This window comes from Myotis brandtii, unplaced genomic scaffold (genome assembly GCF_000412655.1).
Source record: "Myotis brandtii unplaced genomic scaffold, ASM41265v1 scaffold954, whole genome shotgun sequence".
NCBI classification, from domain to species: domain Eukaryota; kingdom Metazoa; phylum Chordata; class Mammalia; order Chiroptera; family Vespertilionidae; genus Myotis; species Myotis brandtii.
The window spans coordinates 1,710,229-1,732,327 of NW_005371937.1; the positions used below are offsets into that span (position 1 = coordinate 1,710,229).

General features: G+C 37.0%; 1 long non-coding RNA gene across 1 annotated transcript in view; it reads right to left on the minus strand.

Annotated features, from left to right (window-relative positions):
• Window positions 1–22,099, minus strand: part of LOC102245012 — a 103,633-nt gene that overhangs the window by 33,347 nt on the left and 48,187 nt on the right. Inside the window, exon 2 of the long non-coding RNA XR_314707.2 lies at window positions 14,235–14,346. This is a non-coding gene — a long non-coding RNA (uncharacterized LOC102245012). The remainder of the gene's footprint in view (window positions 1–14,234; window positions 14,347–22,099) is intronic.

The following is a 22,099-nucleotide window of genomic DNA, read 5'->3' on the forward strand; positions in this document are numbered from 1 at the left end:
TATATATCCGAAGAAACCTAAAACACTAATTCAAAAGATTATCTGCACCCCTATGTTCATTGCAGTGTTATTGACAATAACTAAGATTTGAAATCAGCCCAAGTGTCCATCAGTATATGAGTGGATAGAAAAGCCATGATACATTTACACAATGGAAAACTACTCAGCTGTGAAAAAGAAGGCACTCTTACCCTTTGTGACAGCATGGATGGACCTGGAGAGCAATATACTAAGTGAAATAAGCGAGTCAGAGAAAGACAAGTACCATATGATTTCACTCATATGTAGAATCTAATGAACAAAATAAACTAACAAAATGGAAACAGACTCATAGATAGAGAACAGACTGACAACTACCAGAGGGGAGGAGTGTTTTTGGGGGGACTGGGAGAAAAGGTGAAGGGATTTAAGAAAAAATACCATAACTCATAGACATAGACAACAGTGTGGTTATTACTAGAGTATGTTTCTTCTTTCAGCTAAAATAAAACGGTTTCCTTTGTCGTTTATAATAGATCTTTCCTTATTTATTTATTGTATTTATTTTTAAAATCTTTATTGTTGAAAGTATTACATATGTCCCCCTTTTTTTCTTTATCAACCTGTAACAAGTCTTTTTATAAGAAAACATCACTACGTATATACTTTGTATTGAAGTATATAGCGAACCTACAGAAAAATTCACAAATCATAGGTATAAACCTCAAGGAAGTTTCACAAAACAAATATAACTATATAAACAGCGTTTTATTTAATATGGCTCAGATTGTCTCCAGTTTAGCCAGTGGGATTCCCTTTAGGGTATTTCCTATTTCTGTTTGACATGTCTCCATCAGTCTGTGAGTATGCCTTGAACAAAGTAAGATTTTTTAAGCTTACCTTGTTTTTTTACTATGCTTGATCACGAACAGCAATTTCTTCAGAGAACCCTGCCTCACGTTAGTGGGGAAGGGAATTTAGAAACAAAGATTTAGCTATGAGGAGGGCTCATTGCTACTCGAGTATCAATGCTTCTAGGATATATGTACGTATGTATATGTATATAGTATATATGTAATAACCTACAATTCACATCCAACAGTATAGGAGTCTTTCACCTTCCTTCATTGTGTATTTGTACTTCCTTTATCCCACAGTAAGGACCAAATGTGTTGATTCATATGCTCTCTCCTGTAACACCCAGAAAAATAGTTTCAGATTACTGTATCAATACTCCCAACAATCCGTAAGTAAAGTTCAAGATTTATTTGCTTTTCTCTCTGTGCTAATATTCCACTATGGACATATATTCAGAGTATGGATTCAGAAGTTATTTTTCTTTCTTATGCATAAGTTAGCATACTACACAGACTCTTTCTCACCTTGCTTTTTTTATCCTGGAAGTTATTCCATACCTATGCTTGATCACTAACAGCAATTTCTTCAGAGAACCCTGCCTCATGTTAGTGGGGAATGGAATTTAGAAATAAAGATTTAGCTACGAGGAGGGCTCATTGCTACTTGAGTATCAATGCTTCTAGGATATATGTACGTATGTGTATGTATATAGTATATATGTAATAACCTACAATTCACATCCAACAGTATAGGAGTCTTTCACCTTCCCTCATTATGTATTTGTACTTCCTTTATCCCACAGTAAGGACCAAATGTGTTGATTCATATGCTCTCTCCTGTAACACCCAGAAAAATAGTTTCAGATTACTGTATCAATACTCCCAACAATCCGTAAGTAAAGTTCAAGATTTATTTGCATTTCTCTCTGTGCTAATATTCCACTATGGACATATATTCAGAGTATGGATTCAGAAGTTATTTGCATACATTTTTTGGTCCTTTGTGTTATTTTTATCAATATGACATATCCTTCATTTCATTGATTTCCCTGTTTGCATGCATAATATCCTTCATTTCATTGATTTCCCTGTTTGCACGCATGCTTAAATTTTGTTTCAAAAACATTTTCCTATTTTCTGTTTTGAATATGTAAAACTTTACATGGTTCAAAAGTCAAAATTCGATCAAAAGTCGTTCAAGTGGGTCCCACTCCATCCTACCCTTCCACCCATTATCACTCACCCTCTGTAGTAAACATGTGCAGTAATTTCTGGTTTATCCTTCACATGTTTAGCACAAAAACTAGCCAATACACCCATATGTACATATGCTTACCTTGTATTCTTTCTTATGCATCAGTTAGCATACTACACAGACTCTCACCTTGCTTTTTTTATCCTGGAAGTTATTCCATATCGCTTTATAAGATCCTCCTACTTCCTATTTCAGCTGATTAGTATTCCTTTATTGATATACCAGGGGCTTTTCCTATAGATGGTTTTTGTTGTTCCTAGTATTTTGTTACTAGAAATAAGGCCACAATGAGTAGCTTTGTGCCCATGTGGGTTTTTTTTCTTTTCTGTATGTTTGAAGGTATGTTCAGGGTGAATTGCTATCACTGACATTGCTATGTGTAAACAAATGGATAGGCAGGTGGATCGATATAAAGGTTAATTAGTAGATACATCATTTTCCTAACTAACACTGGATTTGCCTGCATACAGGCCATACTGTTTTACGCTCACACTAGCAGTGTATAAGAAGGACTGTTTCTCCACACCCCTTGTCAATAGAGTATATATCGCCAAGCTTTGGAACTTTTGCCAATCTAGTAGGCAAGAAATAGTATCTCGGTGTAGTTGTTTTTACTTTTTAAAAATAATTGTCACCTGAGGACATGTTCTCATTGATTTGAGAGAGAGAGGAAGGGAAAAGGAAAGGGAGAAGAGAGAGAGAAACATCAACCGGTTGCCTCCTGTACACACCCCAACTGGGATCAGAACTGCCACCTGGGAATGTGCTGCAACCAGAAATCAAACCTGAGACCCTTGTGCACTGGATAATGCTCCAACCAGCTGAGCCACACCAGCCAGGGCTCAGTGTTGTTGCTTTCAAATAAAAAATTTATTTTAGGATAGTTTTAGATTTACAGAAGTTAGTACAGTGTACTCATGCCCTCCACTCCCAATGGTCTCCTACTGTTAACCTCTTACATCAGTGTACTACAGTTGCTATAATTTCCACTGTAGTTTTCATGTGCTTTTCTCTTATTGTAACTTAAGGTAAGTATAATTTTATATATAAAGGCCATTTCTGTATCCTTTTCTGTGACCTACTTATTCCTTTATTTTGCTCAGACTAAAAACTAAGTTTTTAAATCCATTTTTCCTTCGACTTTTAAGAATTAAAAAAACATTTATTTATATAAATATTAGCGTGATTGGTGCCTAATTTTTGCTATAGATTTGGCTGGATCCCCATTCTCAAGCCATGTTACGATTTTTCTCATCCACTTGGTTGTGCTTTGCTTCCCTTTGGCATTACCCTCAAGCTAGGAACTCCCTTGTAGTGGCAGAAATACCAGCTCAACTTCTCTTTTCATTATATCAGCTCAGTGGCTTGTTACCAACAGTTCTTTCTGTTGTCTTGCATTGAATATCATTAGATCAAATTGGGCCATGTGTCTGCCTCTCAATGCATTCCTGTGGTTAGTGCTGGAATATACTGGTAGGTCACGTCTTGGTATGGATACCCTGTATGTGTAAATGTGTTTTTCTAGCATGCATATTATTTTTTAGCATGCTATGGTATTACTTTCTGTCAAAAGAATGTTTAAGTATTGTATGTAATCAAATTTTTTCAGTCTTTTCCTTTTTTAAAACATTTGGGTTTGAATCATGATTAGAAAGGTTTCCTCATATCTAGGTTGTAAAGGAATTCACCCATGTTTCTTTCTAATACTTGCTTCATTTTTTTTATCTTAATCATTGCCCTTGATTTTAAAGCTAATCCTATTGAATCTCAAAGTCTACCAGTACTCAAAGGATTAATTCCCACAGAAGCTGGTGGCTGGAGGAAAGGGTGAAGATGGAGAAGCCAGATCCGTACCTCTCCTAGTTTCTTAGGCAGGGAGGTTGGGTTTTGGAACCCAGCCAGGGCTCTGCAAAGATAAGACATCATTGAATAACTGAAACAATGATTGTGTAAAAGAAGTTCTGTGTTTTTCTAGCATGCATATTATTTTTTAGCATGCTATGGTATTACTTTCTGTCAAAAGAATGTTTAAGTATTGTATGTAATCAAATTTTTTCAGTCTTTTCCTTTTTTTAAACATTTGGGTTTGAGTCATGATTAGAAAGGTTTCCTCATATCCAGGTTGTAAAGGAATTCACTCATGTTTCTTTCTAATACTTGTTTCATTTTTTTTATCTTAATCATTGACCTTGATTTTAAAGCTAATCCTATTGAATCTCAAGGTCTGCCAGTACTCAAAGGATTAATTCCCACAGAAGCTGGTGGCTGGAGGAAAGGGGGAAGATGGAGAAGCCAGATCCGTACCTCTCCTAGTTTCTTAGGCAGGGAGGTTGGGTTTTGGAACCCAGCCAGGGCTCTGCAAAGATAAGACATCATTGAATAACTGAAACAATGATTGTGTAAAAGAAGTTCTAGAATAATGAGTGGCTTAACAATTGGGCTCTCTCTGGAGAATCTGATGAGCACCAGAGTTAGAAAACAAGAAATGAAAGAACAAGCAAGCAACACTGGTTTCTAGGTCAAGTTGTTAGGAACAAGGGACTACAGGTTCCTTGTGCCATGAGGGGAAGGCTACACTTTTGAACAGCAGTGAACAGGGGTGGGCATGTCTTATGCTGTATTTTTTTATATGACTGGCAGCACGGTAAGTTTGTTTACTTCAGCATCACCATAAACACATGAGTAGTACATTGCGCTACAACTTTATGATGCTCACAACTTCACTAGGTGATAGGAATTTTTCGCTCTATTATAATCTTGTGGGATCATTGATGCATATGCAGTCTGTGGTTGACTGAAACATCGTTTTGTACCACATGACTATACTTCATTTGTGTGTACAATTTATTTTGTGTGTATAATACTTATATAATAACTTCTATTTTATTTTGCATTTTAACCAATAATCATCTTTTATATTCAAAAGGATATTGTGGAGTGAGTAAGAGATGATTTTCTCCGTTTTGGAAATGAGGAAACAAAGGTTAAAGGGGGGAGTAAAGAGAATCCTTGAGACCATGTACTTACAAAGTGAAGAACTGGGAAGCTGGGATATCTGATGTGAAATCCACTTATCATATCTTATTTCCAAAATACTCTTGTAAGCTTCCTGGTGTATGGAATATGAAAATTTATTTCTAGGCTGTAGAGTTAAGAGATTTTACTTTTAGGAGTGAGGCATAGAACTTAAATCGACTTAAGCTAGAAGGCACTTTATTGGCTCATAAAACTGACCAGCGTAGGGGTAGATCCTTAGATATGACTGGATCGCCATCCTCAAACCATGTGAGAAATTTGTCTCATCCATTTGGTTGTACTTTGCTTCCCTTTGGCATTACCCTCAAGCTAGGAACTCCCTTGTAGCGGCAGAAATACCAGCTCATCTCTTTTCATTATATCAGCTCAGTGGCTTGTTACCAACAGCTCCTTCAGTTGTCTTGTATTGAATATCATTAGGTTGAATTGGGCCATGTGCCTGCCTCTCAAGGCATCCCTGTGGTTGGTGCTGGAATATGCTGGTTGACCGGGTCCTGGTATGGATACCCTGGAAGTAAGTAGTGTTGGTCCACCCTTTTACAAATCACATGACCAGAGAATGGTTGATTTGTCAAATCAAAATCCTATTCCATGGATAAATAACTCCTGGTAACCCATTCAATAGAATGATACCCAGCTATAAAAAGGAATAAATGATTGATACATGCAACAAATAGATGAATTCCAAACACTTTACAGTAAATGAAAGAAGCCAGACACAAAAGGCTTGTAATTTCATTTATATGATAGCTTTAGAAAAGCAAAATTTTAGGGACACAAAACAAATCAGTGAGAATAAGGTAAAAGCTCGGCTATAGCAATGTACAAGGAAACATTTTGGGGTGATGGAAATGTTCAATATCTTCGTTGTGGTGTTGGTTATATGACTATATGGGTTTTTCAAAATTCATAGAAATGTGTACTAAAAAAGGCAAATTTTACTGTCTTAAAGTTATACCTCCATAAGCTTGGCTAAAGGAGCAAACAAAAAATTGCTGTTATTGAAAAGAGAGGGATATTGAGCAAGTACCAAGGAACCCCAAAACAAGAAAAAGTGCTTATTGCATATCCCTAGCTTACGTAACTCATTATTGCCTAGATAAGTGGTTCTTAGTTTATTTTTTCATCACCATGGTTGATATGTCAGGAGTTCCCTTGAACCTACAGTAGTTGCTTATAATTCCCAGTACACATGCTATGACTCCACCACTTTCTCTCAAATTAAAAAAATATACCCCATATGCCAAGATTGTGGGTTTGATCCCAGGTAAGGGAGTTGTTGGAGCTGTGAGAAAAACATTTCAAGGATCCATGCACGGGAGATTGTGATGTGGCTAGGTGCTTTATTGGTGATGGCTGTCCATGCCCTTGGGCTTCTAATGCCCCATTTCCCTCCATTCCCCAGGGAAACAGTCCAACCATGTCTTCAGCAGGGCCAAATAGAAACTAGTGCCCTGAGTTTCTGCTTCACAGTCCTTGGGGGGCCATGTGGTCTGCAGGCCCCAGTGGCCACCAGACCCCCATGGCCCTGTGCTCCTGGGTGGGAGAGAACATGAACAAATGGGGCAAGTATGGCCCCGAGCAACAGAGAGGAAAAGGGAAGTCTTCTTTGTTCACCTGGGATTATGTATTCTCAGGCCTGGGAGGAACCAGACGCTATTAAAGATAACTAATCAGTTTTAAAAACTTTCCCGGGCTTGTCTTGGGGTCCACCCACTAGCCAATGATTTTCTTCCCGCATTGGACTGACAAGCCTCCATGGTGAAATACCTCCCCCTGCACTTTTGAATTTATTACGCATGCGCTTATCAACCCCTGCTCTCCCTCCCCCCCACACAATCTGGAACCAGAGTAGGGGAAGGGCGGTGTTAAGTCCTTTGGAAGGATAATCCTGCAATTTCTTGGGGTGTGAAGCTATAGCTTCCTGGTAATGCAAACAGGCTTCTGCTTCCCAGCTGAATATGCTCAACAATTTCTGACTCCCCTTCGTTCTCTTCCTTTCAATAACTAGCTAAGGATGGTAACAGGGCACATAGAAGAATCAGCCAGTGAATGCATAAATAGGTGGAACAACAAATCAGTTTCTCTCTCTCAAATTAAAAAAAAAAGTACCTAACGCAAATGAGTGAGAATCACGTTATTGGAGGGATAATCTTTCAAAGATATCAAACATTAGCCATGAGTGATACTTTAGTTGTGATTAGTGACCTTTTACTTGGGCACCCAGTGCATTATTTTGCAGCATCATGATTGAGAACCTCTTGTCTCAGTGACCATATTCTTTACCATTTATCGTCCATGTATATTTGATGTAGAATGACTGTACAGTGGGGCCTTGACTTACGAGTGTCCCGACTAACAAGTTTTTTGAGATACCAGCTGTCTCTAGGCAGATTTTTTGCATTGAGTTGATAGAGTAATTTGAGTTAACGAGCTCCTTAACGAGCTCCTTAACGAGCTCGGTCTTGGAACGAATTAAACTTGTAAGTCAAGGCCCCACTGTACTTATTTTTTAAAAAATTTAAGCACAAATGAGCCTATACTTCTATATTATTCTGCAACATATTTTTTCACTTAACATGCCTTGTGTTCCTTTCTATATTTAGGGTCATTTTTATTTTATGTGTCTGACATGGCTATAGCTTCAACTCTGACTTGGATGGAGCAAGTAAACACAATTTGAGAGTGACAAAATACTCAGTAATCAAGAAAACATATTTTAATTCAGTTTTTTTAAGTGAAATAAATTGGCCCTAGCCAGGTAGCTCAGTTGGTTAGATGTCATCTAAGGCTGGGCATTTGATTCCTGGTCAGGGCACATACAATAATCAACCAATGAATACATAAATAAGTGGAACAACAAATGGATCTTTCTCTCTCTGTGTCTCTCTCTAAAAATAAGTAAATTTTAAAAATTAAATTAAATTTTAAAAGTGAACAAGATATTAAAATTTTAAATAAAAGATTAGTGCTGAGCCATATTGGACCCTGAAGTAAAAGCAAAATTAAGTTAATTAAATGAATGAAGTTAAGTAAATTAAGTTAAAATTATTTATGATTTTGTTTATGATTGTCACTTGCTGATGAGAGAATGTTGAACATGTCAATTGTCCCATTAAAAGCAAGATTACAAAGAAGTAAATGTTGAAAATATTAATGACTTAATACCCATTAAAGCTGGGCAATTGAAATTATAATAAAAAGTTATTTTAGTACAAATAAAATATTTATACTGTACTTAAAATAATGTTGTGAATTTTAATACACCTGTTTTTCAGTTTTCCAATAGTTTTTCATCTACTTTAATGTCCTCCAAAAAAATTAACCTTTTAAAAAATGGGCAAAAACATGTAGATAGGAGAGTAGCAATCAATGCAGGCTCAAATGTGGTTTGGCATGGCATTACTCTTTATTCAAAATTTTGATATTCTGTTCACCATGGATTTTTTTACATTAATTTTGATTTTTAACAATATGACTAGAGTATTATCTTGATTACTAAGGTTTTTTTCTTCACAAACCTTAAATTTTGCAATGGGGTGAGTGCCTCACTCTCATCACCCTAATCCTGGCCCTGGACCCCATTTCCCCGACTTTTAACCAAGTTGGAAATGAAGCTGAAGTAGGAGAGTCAGTGAGAGCTGTACAAGGGAGGCGTGGTAGAGAGTGCCCTGTGTGCTCTGTGACAGGGCATGGGGTGTTTATCCCAGTGACCAGGTGTCTTGCCCCCAGCTTTTCCTCTGGATTGCCATTTAGGTTTCCAGGCCTTGCCCAGATTGTCAGGCAGATAGGCTGCTGGCTGAGAAGGGGAACAGAATGAGTGGGCCATCTTCAAATATGCCTTTTTGACATAAGGATTATTTTGAGCTGATTATTTTTAAGTAACTGCAACACAGGAAAAGCTCTGAAAACAGAGTAAGAAGGGAAATCTACTTTCGTAGATCTATATTTTTGTAGGGAAAATCTACGTTTGTAAGGGAAATGTACATTTGTAAAGGAAATTTTTATTGGAAAGGGGGCCAGAACCAGGAAGACAGCCATTACCAGAGGGCAATCTTTGTTTACCAATCATCTCTTCTCACCTTCCTATGAATGGCTTTTCCCACTTTGAAACCCAAGACCTTTTCATAGCTCAGGCTGGTACATAAATCTCAATCCAATTGCTGCCTTTTAAGGCTTGTGCATTTGTGGAGTTCCCATAGATATGTACATAACATAACACTTTTTCCTCCCTCTAATCTCCTTTAACTACAGGAGGGTCTCAGCCAGGAGCTCAGAAGGGTCATGGTAAAATTATTTTCCTCCCCACAGGCAGATAAGTAGGGAAGGCATCTTGGTCTAAGTGGTATTTCCAGAGATTTCCCCTTTCTGCATTTGATTTCCATTTTGGAGCTTCTCAGCTATTCCTCTAGGGATGTTCCTCTTTTCAGCCCCTACCATCCTCTTTCTCTGAGTATTATCCCATCCCTACCCCCATGTGTCCCAGCTGGAATTTTATTTTTAATTTTTGTTTTTTAAATATATATTTTATTGATTTCAGAGAGGAAGGGAGATGTAGAGAAAGATAGAAACATCAATGATAAGAGAGAATCATTGATTGGTTGCCTCCTCCATGTCCCCTACTGGGGATCAAGCCTGCAACCTGGGCATGTGCCCTTGACTGGAATTGAACCCAGGACCCTTTAGTCTGCAGGCCGAAGCTCTATCCCCTGAGCTAAACCAACTAGGATCCAGCTGGAATTTTAAATATCCTGGAGTCATGGCCAGATTTTAACATCTGACAAAGATGTATTCTTGAGGGAAGGTCACATTATCACCAGCTGCATTTTGGCATCCTTGGTGAAGGCCCTCTGGCATGCTGTTGGAAGTGGCAAGAGCTCTGTGAACCCTGGCCTTTGGCTCCTGTTTTTGGAGCGCTTTTTCTTTATTTGCTGGGAAATCTTTCCCATTATGAATCTTGCCATTTTGCAAGACCAGTAGATTTTGCAAAGGTTTATTAATCTTGATTTAATGCATTCATATGAAAAAATGTAACAATGAGAGAATAAAGCTTATGTAGGCATTGCAGGAGTCCCTTTGGGGGTTCACTGTCTATATTACTCCTAGCATTGAAAAGTAAAAATGGCAAATTATATTAGCTGAGCTCAAGATACAAAAGGCAATGTTAATTTCATAGGAAGTGTAAAATGATATGCAAATGTGATCAACTCCCAGAAAAACATTGCAATATACCACTCCAGGCTGTGAAATTATGCAGTTTAATAAACACTTGTTAAGAAGCTTCACACACCAAACATTGAAGTTTAAACGAAGTGTTTCTGATCACGTACTGTTTTTGTAGAACAGCATTATTTTCTAAGCTTTGGAACCCTAACCAGGAAGATTGGGATGTGCAAAGTAGTGGATTTATCAGTAGCAGTCACATGTTCTCAGGAAAGCACAGATGGTTTTAAAAAAAATTTCCATGTTGTTTTTCAATTAAAAGTGTAATTTAGAAGTGTGGGCCATTAGACTAGAACCGGAATGCATTTCTAAGGCAAATACATTCAGTCAGTAAGTGACAAGGGAGAGTTATCATGGAGTTTTAATTAGTACAACTCTGATGGGAGAACCTTTCACATAAGTTTCTTCCCACAACTTCCTTAGGTCTATGCTTCTTGTCTAGGAATCTTTCTTTTTATTTATAACCAGAACCAAGCTTGGGCTGCTCCTAAATGAAGGAAGTTGCACTAGATTTTTAAGGTCTTACTATTGAGCTGTGCAGGCAGAATAAAAAAAACCCTTCATCTTTTAATGAAGTGGTTTCTCAGATGTTTCAATTGATTGTTTAGAGTCTGGGAGGAGTTTTACAGTATTTGTAGACATGCATCAGTAATGTTTTGTTCTAAATTTGCTTGCTTTTTGTGCTGTTGCAGAGCTTTATACTATTGAGTAGTCTTGTGTTAAGACATCAAGAGATAAAAAAGGATTAGAAAAATGATAACAGCAAGTAGGTGGGATGTGAGTGAAGGGAACAGTTATTTTCAGTCACTGCTGGTGGAAACTGAGCTGTGCATACAGAAAATATTGTGTACTATTCAATCTAACAATTCCATGTCTATATATTTATCCTAAAAAAATATTTGGACATGTTCACAATGGTGTATATCTTTAAGTATTTTTTTATCACAGAGCTGTTTATGATATTAAAAAGAAAAACCAAATATCCTAAGTACGCAATACTTGTTTAAATATGTTCTGCCTTTATAGAGTGGAATATCATGTTGCTTTTTAAAATGCTGTTATAGATGACTCAATAATATGGAAAGATTTTTATATTTAGTGAGAATGGGAACAAAACAGGAAATATAGTAAGTAGAGCCTTATTGGAAAGGGAGTTTTTAATAAGTATATATTGATATATTAATATGTCCTAAAATATTGTTTCAATTTTTTTATTTTTACGTAACTTTTATTTTTAAAGAAATAAACATGGATTATGTGATAATTAAAATAATATGAGAAAATGGCCCATCAATGAGGGACAATAAAATATAATACAGGTAATCTTTGCTTTACAAAAGCATGTGATTATAAAATAAATTTGCACTACAAATTATTATTTGCTCTAGGGAAAGATTCCTGTGGTTATGAGTGCCTTTTTTAGTAATTTAGGTCTGGCTTGCTGAGGAAACTTGGGTTAGAGAAAATCAAAGTTGAACCCTAAGAGATGAATGGGCTACAGAATAACTTAATGTTCATGCATCTTTGAAATTGCCCAGAGGTCAGTAGAAAAATAGTATTTATTCCTACACACATGCCCATGTATAGTATAGCAAGGGACATATACATTTAGCCAATACTTGGAATTCTTTTATAACCTGGCTGCAAGGAAGACCTTCCATAATTCAAACTCCAGATATAATAAAACTTGATTGTGGAAAATTATAATTAAACATTTTCTTTTGAATGGCTAGAACATAAAGTCAAACCATAAGCAATAAGCTGGGAAAAAATATTTATAAAAATATATTACTGATAAAGAGCTAACATTCCTAATATAAAGAGTTATGACAAATTGCAGAGAAAAAAAAAAGGCCAAAAATCCAATAGAAAAGTGGTAAAAACAACAACAACCTAGACAATTCACAAAACTTGATATAAAAATACCAGTACTCCTTTAAGCATATGAAAGTATATTCAACTTTACTCACAGTAAGAACTATGCATCATTATTTGTACCTATGAAATATTGGGAACATCCTAAATGTCTGTATATAGATTATTTGAATGAATCATGGTATAACACACAGAGTTGCGTGCTATAAAGTAGAATGAGGAAGAGTCTTATGAATTGATATGGAGTGATTTCTAGAGATATTGTTAATGTAAAGAGCAGAAGAGTATATGTAATATACAACATTTTATGTAAGAAAGAAGAGAAATAAATATGCATGTCTGTCTATCTAGCGATATCTCTGATTATTTTTGCAAAGGAAACACAGGAACAATAAACTAAAGAAATGAAATTGGCAATAAATAGGGTGGGGGTGAGATTGGAAAATTTGGGAAGGAGTGATACCACTCTGGATATACTTTTTAAAAAAGTTTGACTTTCAAACCAGGTTAATATTTTGTATACTAAAAAAATAGAATTAATTTACAAGATCCAGGGGAGGGGGGTATTAAATAAAAACAGAAGTAAATGAACCTAAATATATATTCATAGGGTGAAATGATCTCACATAAGGGGAAAAATACTAATGCAAGTTATCTTGCACATAGTACCTTGAGTTTATACCTCCAGTCTAAAGACAAAAGAACGGGAAAGAAGTCTTGAACTTTATACATTTGCTGTTATAGTGGTATTGATAGAGCAATTCTGAAATTATTTTTTATGTATTGTAGGATTGAGTAAAAATATTTTTTGGGTGGGAACCAACGATATCACTGTGGAAGAAGAGTAATACAAGTATAGAATGAGGGAAGGTAAAGAAGAACGCTGAACTATTGCATTTGAGATTAGAAGTGTCAACATGAATACAGGATTTCAATATATGCTTATAATTTTTATATGTTTATAATTTTTAGTTCTGCTCTCTGAAAGGTCCTACAAGCAGTGGCACTACCAACAGAAATGAGCACACTTAGTTCCCGGCTCTTGGTTTCTAAACACCATTACCCAGTGAAAGTAACCAAGGCCCCATGGAGAAATGGCTGACTCTAGGTCTAGAGTAGAGATAGTAAAAGAAAATCCTGGAACATTTTGTGGTGCCATCAACTAAGAAGATGCTAAAAAAAATTGATGAGGGCATGTCTGAATGACCCAGGAGCAGGCTTGAAACAGGGCATTTAAGAATCAAATGGGTAAGCTATACTTAAACAAAAAAATAAATAAAGAGGGGAGGGAGAAAGGGAAGCTCCTCTTACAGTAGAATACCAACTAATATGTGTGAAGGAAATGATGGAATTAGAAATCACTATTATGTAACTACTATAGTAGTAGTTAATTCAGACTAGAATCATTAGTAGGTGACAAAAACACTGAGTGAAATTTTGGAGGGACAGAATTTTATTTGCAATTTTAAGATATCACCCCACACATTATATATTATATCTATTTATACTGTAGGAGAGAAAAAAAATTTTCTTGACCCATTTGGAGTCCCTAGCTGGGTTTGAAAATTAAAATGGATTAACAGAAGAAAATCATGCAAATTTATTTAATACTAGAGGCACAGAGCACAGATTCGTGCACCGGTGGGGTCTCTCGGTGTGGCCTGTGAGGATTGGGCTAAAACCAGCAGTCCAACATCCCCCGAGGGGTTCTGGTGTGCGAGAAGGCACTCTGCAAAGTTGCTGTCACTCAGCAGCTCCTGCATTGAGTGTCTGCCCCATGGTGGTCAGTGCGCATCATAGCTACCAGCTGGTCGGCCTATCGGCCAATCGCTTAGGCTTTCATATATATAGATAAGTTTTATATGACCTGGAGCCTTCATAAGGAAATAAAGACCCAAAGAAACAGACTGAGTATTTTTATGCTAGCTTTGATGAAGAGTAGACAGTCATGTAGAAATATGATAGATCAAAGAACACAAGGTAAGTGTAGTTAGCTGGGGGGAACTCACCAAGGCCTGTTTGTTAGGATTCTCCTTAGCAGCCTTTTATCTTCAGAGATAGCGATGCTCCTTCCCTCCAGGTATAAGGGAGGCACCTCTCACATGAGGGTTTTATGACCTGCTTCAGAGGAGAAAGCCAGGCGAAAGATCAGAATGACATTCCTGCTTCTGCCGTTTTCTCAGACTCCTTCAGCTTAAGATATTCAGTGTGCTAAGGTGTCGTTTCCCCCATCAATACACACAAAACACACACACACACACACACACACACACACACACACACACACACACCATTTTATTCAAAGGATCAAGGATCAAAGTTAACATTACCAATAATATAATGCGATAAGGACATAAAATCACCTCAGTAGTATCTCTTTCAAAAATGTGTAATGTGTAATGTGAACCTAATCCTAAGGAAGTATTCAGATCAGCATAAACCAAAATATCAATGACATGATAGGCAAAGGAAGACTGAGGAGCTATTCCAGGTTCAAGAAGACTAAAGAGACATGACAACTAAAAGCAAGATCCTGGATTGGGGGAAAATGGCCATATAGGATTTCTTGGGAATGAAGAAATGTAAACATGAACTATATTAAGATAGTATTTTAAAAATGTTAACAGTCTCTAAATTTGATCATTTCATTGTGATTATATGAGCAATTGTCCTTATTCTTAGAATATTTTGATATCATACTCTAGGGGAAGAAAGGTGTTTCCCTCTTACCCTCCTAGGTTTGAATGGCTAGGAAATGTCTGATAAGTAATGTTGTCTGGTTATACAGATAAACGTCTCTCTGGTGATAAGAGTGGTCTCCAGGAATAGCTCTCTTCCAGGTAAGGAGACATCTTTACAATGGAAATGTCCTTTATGAATGAAAATTCTCTTTACAAAATAGGAAATTTACACTTTATTTTTTGACAGTTAGAGGGAGGTAAAGAGCTTTTCTGTGTTTGCTGGTTCAGTTGCCTTTAGTTCAAATTAATCCTTCTATCAAAGTGGGTGCCAAACATGTCATTTTGGAGTGATAATCTGGGATCATATTCTGGTCCCTTTCAGCACTTACACAAAAATGGTTAGCAAAAATCTATTTTTCTGGTGTGTGTGTGTGTGTGTGTGTGTGTGTGTGTGTGTGTTTTGCGGGGGGAGGAGTTGATGGGGAGACACGATAAAATAAATATAGCAAAGTAGTAGCAATTAATAAATCTAGGGAATGGTATATGGAAGTTCATGATATGATTCTTACAAGTTTTCTATTGTTTTGAATATTTTTCTAAATAAAAAGTTTAACAACATTAAAATCCCCAAAGCCTTTGAAAGGGCGAGGACTACGCCCTCCATCTTACCCTGTGTCCTCCATTTTGGGGCAGCCATGTGCTTGGCAAGGAGCTTCTTCCCGGAAGTCTAAGCCTCTGCTAGCCACACCCAGGACTTCTTTAAACTAACCAATGACAATCAAGGGAAGTCGCCATTGATATGACCACATCCTGTGTAACAAGACACCGACTTGCGCCTGGCCAATCGGCAGGGCCCACAGTCCTTTCTCCTCCCCTTACTCCAACCCCCCTATAAAACCTCTCTCCACACAGAGTTCGCTCTCTCTCTGCTTCCTGCTGCTGTGTCGGCAAGGTGGGGGAGCCGAGCTAGCTCGAATAAAGACTCTTATGCTTTTGCATCGGACCTGGCTGGCTCCTGGTGTGGTTTCTTGGGGATCCTGAAATCTGGGCATAACACCTTAAGTCTTAGAAATTTTTGCCAAGCAACAGGGCTTGAGTATCAGGGATCCTGACTTCATGTGCTCCTTCCCTCCTGTAGATACCATAATTGTTTGTGTCCCTGAGGCAGACTTGAGTATCTTTCTTTGTTTTGGAAAAAATGGGATCTCTGTTGAAATACGCCATCTGTGTGGTTAGTCATAAGGGGGAAAGTGTATGGTAATATCCATTTGAAATAATACCATTTGGAACGAATGTATATTAATGTTTCCTTGCATCTTACTATAGCCTTTTCTGACTTGGTTAATTACATGAGGCTTAAGAAGTGATATCACCCTTTGTCATCTTGAGTTTCAGATGCCACATAAAACCACCCCCCAAACAGCATGCTGGTTGTTTGATTCAGTTAATGAGGATGAATTGGGAACTTGTCAGGACCTAACTGTTGATTTCAGGAAAGCCCGGTATTCAGAGAATTCAGTTTTGACATTTTGACAACAGTGAAGTTTTCCATTATTCTAGAGTGGGCCTCACTAGGGAAAGATAAATTGTGTAGTGCCCTGCTGGGATTTCTACCTGACTTTGATTTCTTGTGCTAACTCTGTGTGACTAACTCCTTGATTTCTCTGTGTTGGTTTGTACTAGGCTAGCCATTGGGCATGGGATTCTGTCCAGTAAGTTCCCCAAACGGGCATGCTCTTAGTCCAAACAGGTTAAGGTCAGATGTGTTTGGGAAGAGAGATAGTTCAGGTACAGTATTGGTCATTAGACATTAAGGATGGCTTTAAGAGAATTGGCTGTTTGGCTTAGTACAAGTTATACTCACTGTCAAGAATAAAGTAATGGCAATATTGTCTAGAATCTAGACTCTAGATCCTTGGCAAATCTTGTCTTGCAAAGGGAAGTATCATGAAAGAGTGTTGGTCTTGGCTTTATAGAATGGGTAATCAGTAAATATTGGCTGCCTAAATAAGGGAAACTAAATTTAATGGATATGTTGTTCTACATTTAAAATTTATGTGTTTCCATTGTGGAAAATATGGATAACAGATTTCTGTAAAGGCAAAAATAGGTATTACCTATAACCCCACTGTGCAGCTAAATCTGTGTGGACAATGTTGTAGTTTATTCATGCATGGACATTTTTATATATTGTATTTCCATAGTTACATATCTTTTTACTTAATTTTATAAGCAATTCCCCAAATTATTACAATCTCTTCATAACCACAGTTTTATCGACTGTATATAATTTTCCCATAGAGGGGAATTTAGTCACTTCTTTGTTGTAGGGTATTTAGGTTTTGCTTGTTTGAGATCAACAAATCTTAATTTACAAGTACTTTTAATATCCCCCTTTCCCATCTTCTGAAGAATAAGGAGAGCTTCTTTTGGCATCTGAATTAAGGAGGTGCTGAGCAGAGTATTAGGAGGAGATTCAGAATGGGGAAGCCAGAGAAAAGCCACTCCAATCTCTATTATGAAACACAAAGGAGTTCCCAAGAAGAACATCTCCAGAGGTGGAGAGCAGCCCATAGGGGTGCATTGAGAAAGAGCAGGGAGAGGTATGAGGAGGAACGCAGTGCAGCTTTCAGTGTTAAAACTGGGAGTATTGGGAGCAAACTGGGTGACTGGGGGTAGGGTGGCCATGCCTACTTTATATTCACCAAAAAAGATTATTCACATCTACAATTGCTATCATTTCACAAAAGAGAACATGTTAACACTAAAAAACCCGGAAGGATGAAATCTCAGAATTACAAAATGAAATGAAATAGCTCCATTAAAACCTATTAGAAAGTCTTTATTTTTCTCATAATTCTGTGGACTGTTGGTGATTGGCCACACTCTGGCAACAGATCCCAGACCATGGACTCATATTTGGGTCCATAAGACTAAATGATCTGTGAGGTCCACTGATCCAAACTGAGGAATTCTTGCATTTAGTAAAGAGTTGGGTTCCAGTCTTGGTGCCATGTTTGACTTGATGCATGAGCTTCGAGCCATATGGCCCATAAATATCTCAGTTTTCTTACTGGCCAACTTAACTTTATGATCAAGTATGCATTGTTTGTGGAAGTGCTGTTGTCTAGATGCCTTGGCACTTGTTGACCTAAGGTTCAGAAAAAGGAGTGTAATAAATTGTACAGTCCCAGAAAACAAATGGCATTCCATCCACCCATAGTTTGTGCAGTAGCACATGTTTTTTCAATTTCTGAAAATGATTGCAAGAGATTAGAAAATACAACTCAAAATAAACTAAATTAAAGAGGTATTTTATTGGCTTATACAGTGGGACCTTGGTTCTTGAACTTAATTCGTTCTGGAAGGCTGTTCAAGAAGCAATCTATTAGAAGACTGAATCTTTTTTTCCCCATTATAAATAATGTTCCAGACGCCCATGGCATTATCAGCACCTTTGTTAGAACTGGCAGCATCCCCTTCTCTCACTACACATTGAATGCCACTTCTTTTCTTAAATTTATCAAACTACCCCCTAATGCCCTGGCCAGTTTTGCTCAGTGGATAGAGCGTTGGCCTGCGAACGGAAAGGTCTCAGGTTCGATTCCAGTCAAGGGCACATGCCCAGGTTGTGGGCTCTATCCCCAGTGGGGAACTTGCAGCGGGCAGCCAATCCATGATTCTCTCTCATCATGGATCTTTCTATCTCTCTCTCTTCCTTCCTCTCTTAAATCAATAAAAATATTTAAAAAACAAAACAAAAAACTACCCCCTACTAGTCTTAAACGAATCACTCTGAACACGCATTCCAGGGGTGTCTTTCAGGAGATCAGTGTGCAGCACCTTTGCTTTTTCACATATCACTGCAACATCAGCACTCTCGATGGCCTCTTTTATGTTTCAAAATTGTGCTAATCGTCGATTTTACCATGCCATACTTGGTAGCCAGATCAGGCATGCAAACACCTCTATCATACTTTACAATCATTTCTTTCTTACGCTCTATCATTGTTCTCATAAATTTCCTTTTCACTTTGCTGCTATCACTAACCTTCTTAGGTCCCATGGTGACTTACTGTACATATTAAATAATAAGCAGCAACAAAAGCAAAAAAATATGTAAATATTCACAGCACAATTTTCTGAGATGTTACCAACGTGAGGTTTAGTGGTAAACTGACTCATAGTCATGCAGTCTTTCCTTTGTCACCTGAGAAATGTGTGACTGATCATACAGGTTGAGAACTGAATTTTTTCAGATGAAAGACATTTGAGAACCTAGGTTTGACTGTGTACTGAAAAAAAATAAATATGGACACCTGACTTCTAGAAGTGGTGGATCCAGAATCTCATCCTAATGGCTAGAAGGCTTCTAGTAACATATACCCATTCCATACTATCAGTTTATCAATCCTAGTAGGAAACAGTAGAGTTTCACATTTCTGATAGTTCTAGTAAATGTTCAAACTTTGGATCTAATTGGCACTGACCCAGGATTATTGATCAGACCTGGGTTGTGTGCCCATCTTTGCATCTGTGGGTGGAATCAATTCCTCCTGAACATGGACATAGAAAAGGGGTGGGATTATTTCCCAAGATAACATTGGTTTGCTGGTAAAAGAAGATGGGGAAATGGATGATGGGCATGCTGAACAACTATAAAGACCTACTACAGAGCAGAAGTAGCCTGCCAAACCCGTAAATGCTGCCAGTAGAATTGCCTGGCATATTTTGGAAGGCCTATATATAAGACTTTCTACTGACTGCTGCAACATCGTTAGTGGCAGTCAGTGTCTTTGGCATCAATTAAATCCTAATACCTCTAAGCAGAAATTTAAAAGCTTTAATGGGATCTTGGACCTATTGATGAAAGTTCAGGACAGTAGCTCATGCCATTGATGTGCAGAGTCAAATATCTTTACCCACTGGGGATGTCATCATGTAAATGGCCCTATTGATTTTGGGTTTTGGCAGGGCTTCTTTGACCCTGGAATGCTCCAAGTTGCCCAAGGGGACATAGCCTAAGACATAACTCCATGTTATATAGTCCTGAATTGGACCCAAACTAACTTAATCATCTATCCTAGATAGGGTCCATGGGAAAACAAGAGCAGCTCATTTTATGTTTTTAGATGAATTAATTTGGACAAGCTGCTTCTAGGCATTCACACATTCTAGTTATAGAAGAAGGACTATCTGTTTGGAAAATTTAAATTAATATACTAACAAGTTTGTCTTTTTTTCTCAGCTTTATTGAAATATATTTAAAGTGTACAATGTGATGACTTGATATATGTATACATTCTGAAAGGATTCCCACCATCAAGTTAATTAACACATCCATCACCTCACATATTTACCTTTCTTTTTTTGTATGTGAGAACACTTAATTTCTACTCTCTTGGCAAGCTTCAACTATACAACACAGTATTATTAACTATAGTCCCCATGGTGTATACATTGTGTCCTCAGACCTTATTCATTTTATAACTGAAAGTTTGTATTATTTTACCAAGCTATTTCTATCACCCCGCCATGGGCCCAACCTCAATCACCATTCTACTTTATGTTTCTGCGAGTTTGTCTTTTTTTCATGATACCATGCAGTATTTGTTTCTGTCTGGCTTATTTCTGCCCTCCAGGTTCATTCATGATGACACAAATGGCAGAATTTACATCTGTTTAAAGGCTAAATATTACATCATACAGATATACATATTTTTTTCTTTATCCATTCATCCATTGATGGACATTTAGGATCTGTCCATACATTGGCTATTGTGAATAATGCAGCAAGGAATTGGGAATGCAGATATGTCTTCAAGATTGGTGATTTTATTTCCTTTGGATATGTATTTAGAAGTGGGATTGCTGGATCATATGGTGATTCTATTTTTAATTTCTTGAGGACCCTCCACATTCTTGTCCATAGCAGTAGTAGCATTTTACATTCCCAATGTAACAGTGCACCAAGGGTTCCCTTTTCTCCACAGTTTTGCCAGCATTTGTTATCTCTTGGTTTTTGGATAATAGACATCCTAACAGGTGTGAGGTGATTCTTAATTGTGGGTTTGATTTGTATTTCCTTGATGATTAATAATATGGGCACTTTTCATGTACCCATTGGCCATTTGTATGTCCTCCTTAGAGAAATATCTATTCAGGTCCTTTGCCCATTATTAAAATGGGTTATTTATTTTTTATTGAGTTATCTGAGTTTCTTGTATATTTTAGATATTAATCATTTATCAGATATGAAGTTTTCAAATAATTTCGTAGGTTGCCATTTCATTTGTTGATGGTTTCCTTTACTGTGCAAATCTCTTTAGTTTGGTGAAGTCCAATTATTTACTTTTGCTTTTGTTGCCAAAATAGAAAAGGCATTGCCAAGATCAGTATCAAGGAGGTTACCCCCTGTGTTTCCTTCTAGGAGTTTTACATTATTAGGTCTTACATTCAAGTATTTAATCAATTTCAAGTGGATTTTTGTGTATAGCATAAAATAAGGTCCAAGTTTTATTCTTTTGCATATGGCTGTCCAAATTTATCAGCACCGTTTATTGAAGAGACAGTCCTTTCCCATTATATATTCTTGGGTCCTTTGACAAAAATTAAGTGGCAACATCTGTGTAGTTTTATTTCTGGGTCCTCTGTTCTGTTCAGTTGTTCTATGTGTCTGTTGTTATGCCAATGCCATACTTTTTTTATTACTATAGCTTTGTAATATAGTTTGAAATTGGAATTTGTGATGCCTCTAGTTTTGTTTTTCTATCTGAAGATTGCTTTGTCTATTCAGGGTCATTTGTGGTTCCATATGCACTTTAGGATTTTATTTTATATTTTTGTTAAAAATGCCATAGGAATTTTGAAAGGATATTAATTACATTGAATCTGTAGATCAATTTGGATAGTATGGTCTTTTTAACAATATTAATTCTACAAATTAATGAACATGGGATACCTTTCTATTTATTTATGTCATCTTCAGTTTCTTAAAACATTTTTATAGTTTTTAGTTACATCTCTTTCATTCCCTTTGTTAAGTTTATTTCTGTATTTTATTTTTCCTGATGCTTTTGTAAATGGGATTGTTTTCTTAATTTCTCTTTCTGGTAGTTCATTGTTAGAGTACTAAAACAACTGAATTTTGTATCCTGCAACTTGACTGAATTTGTTTATTAGTTTTATTTTGT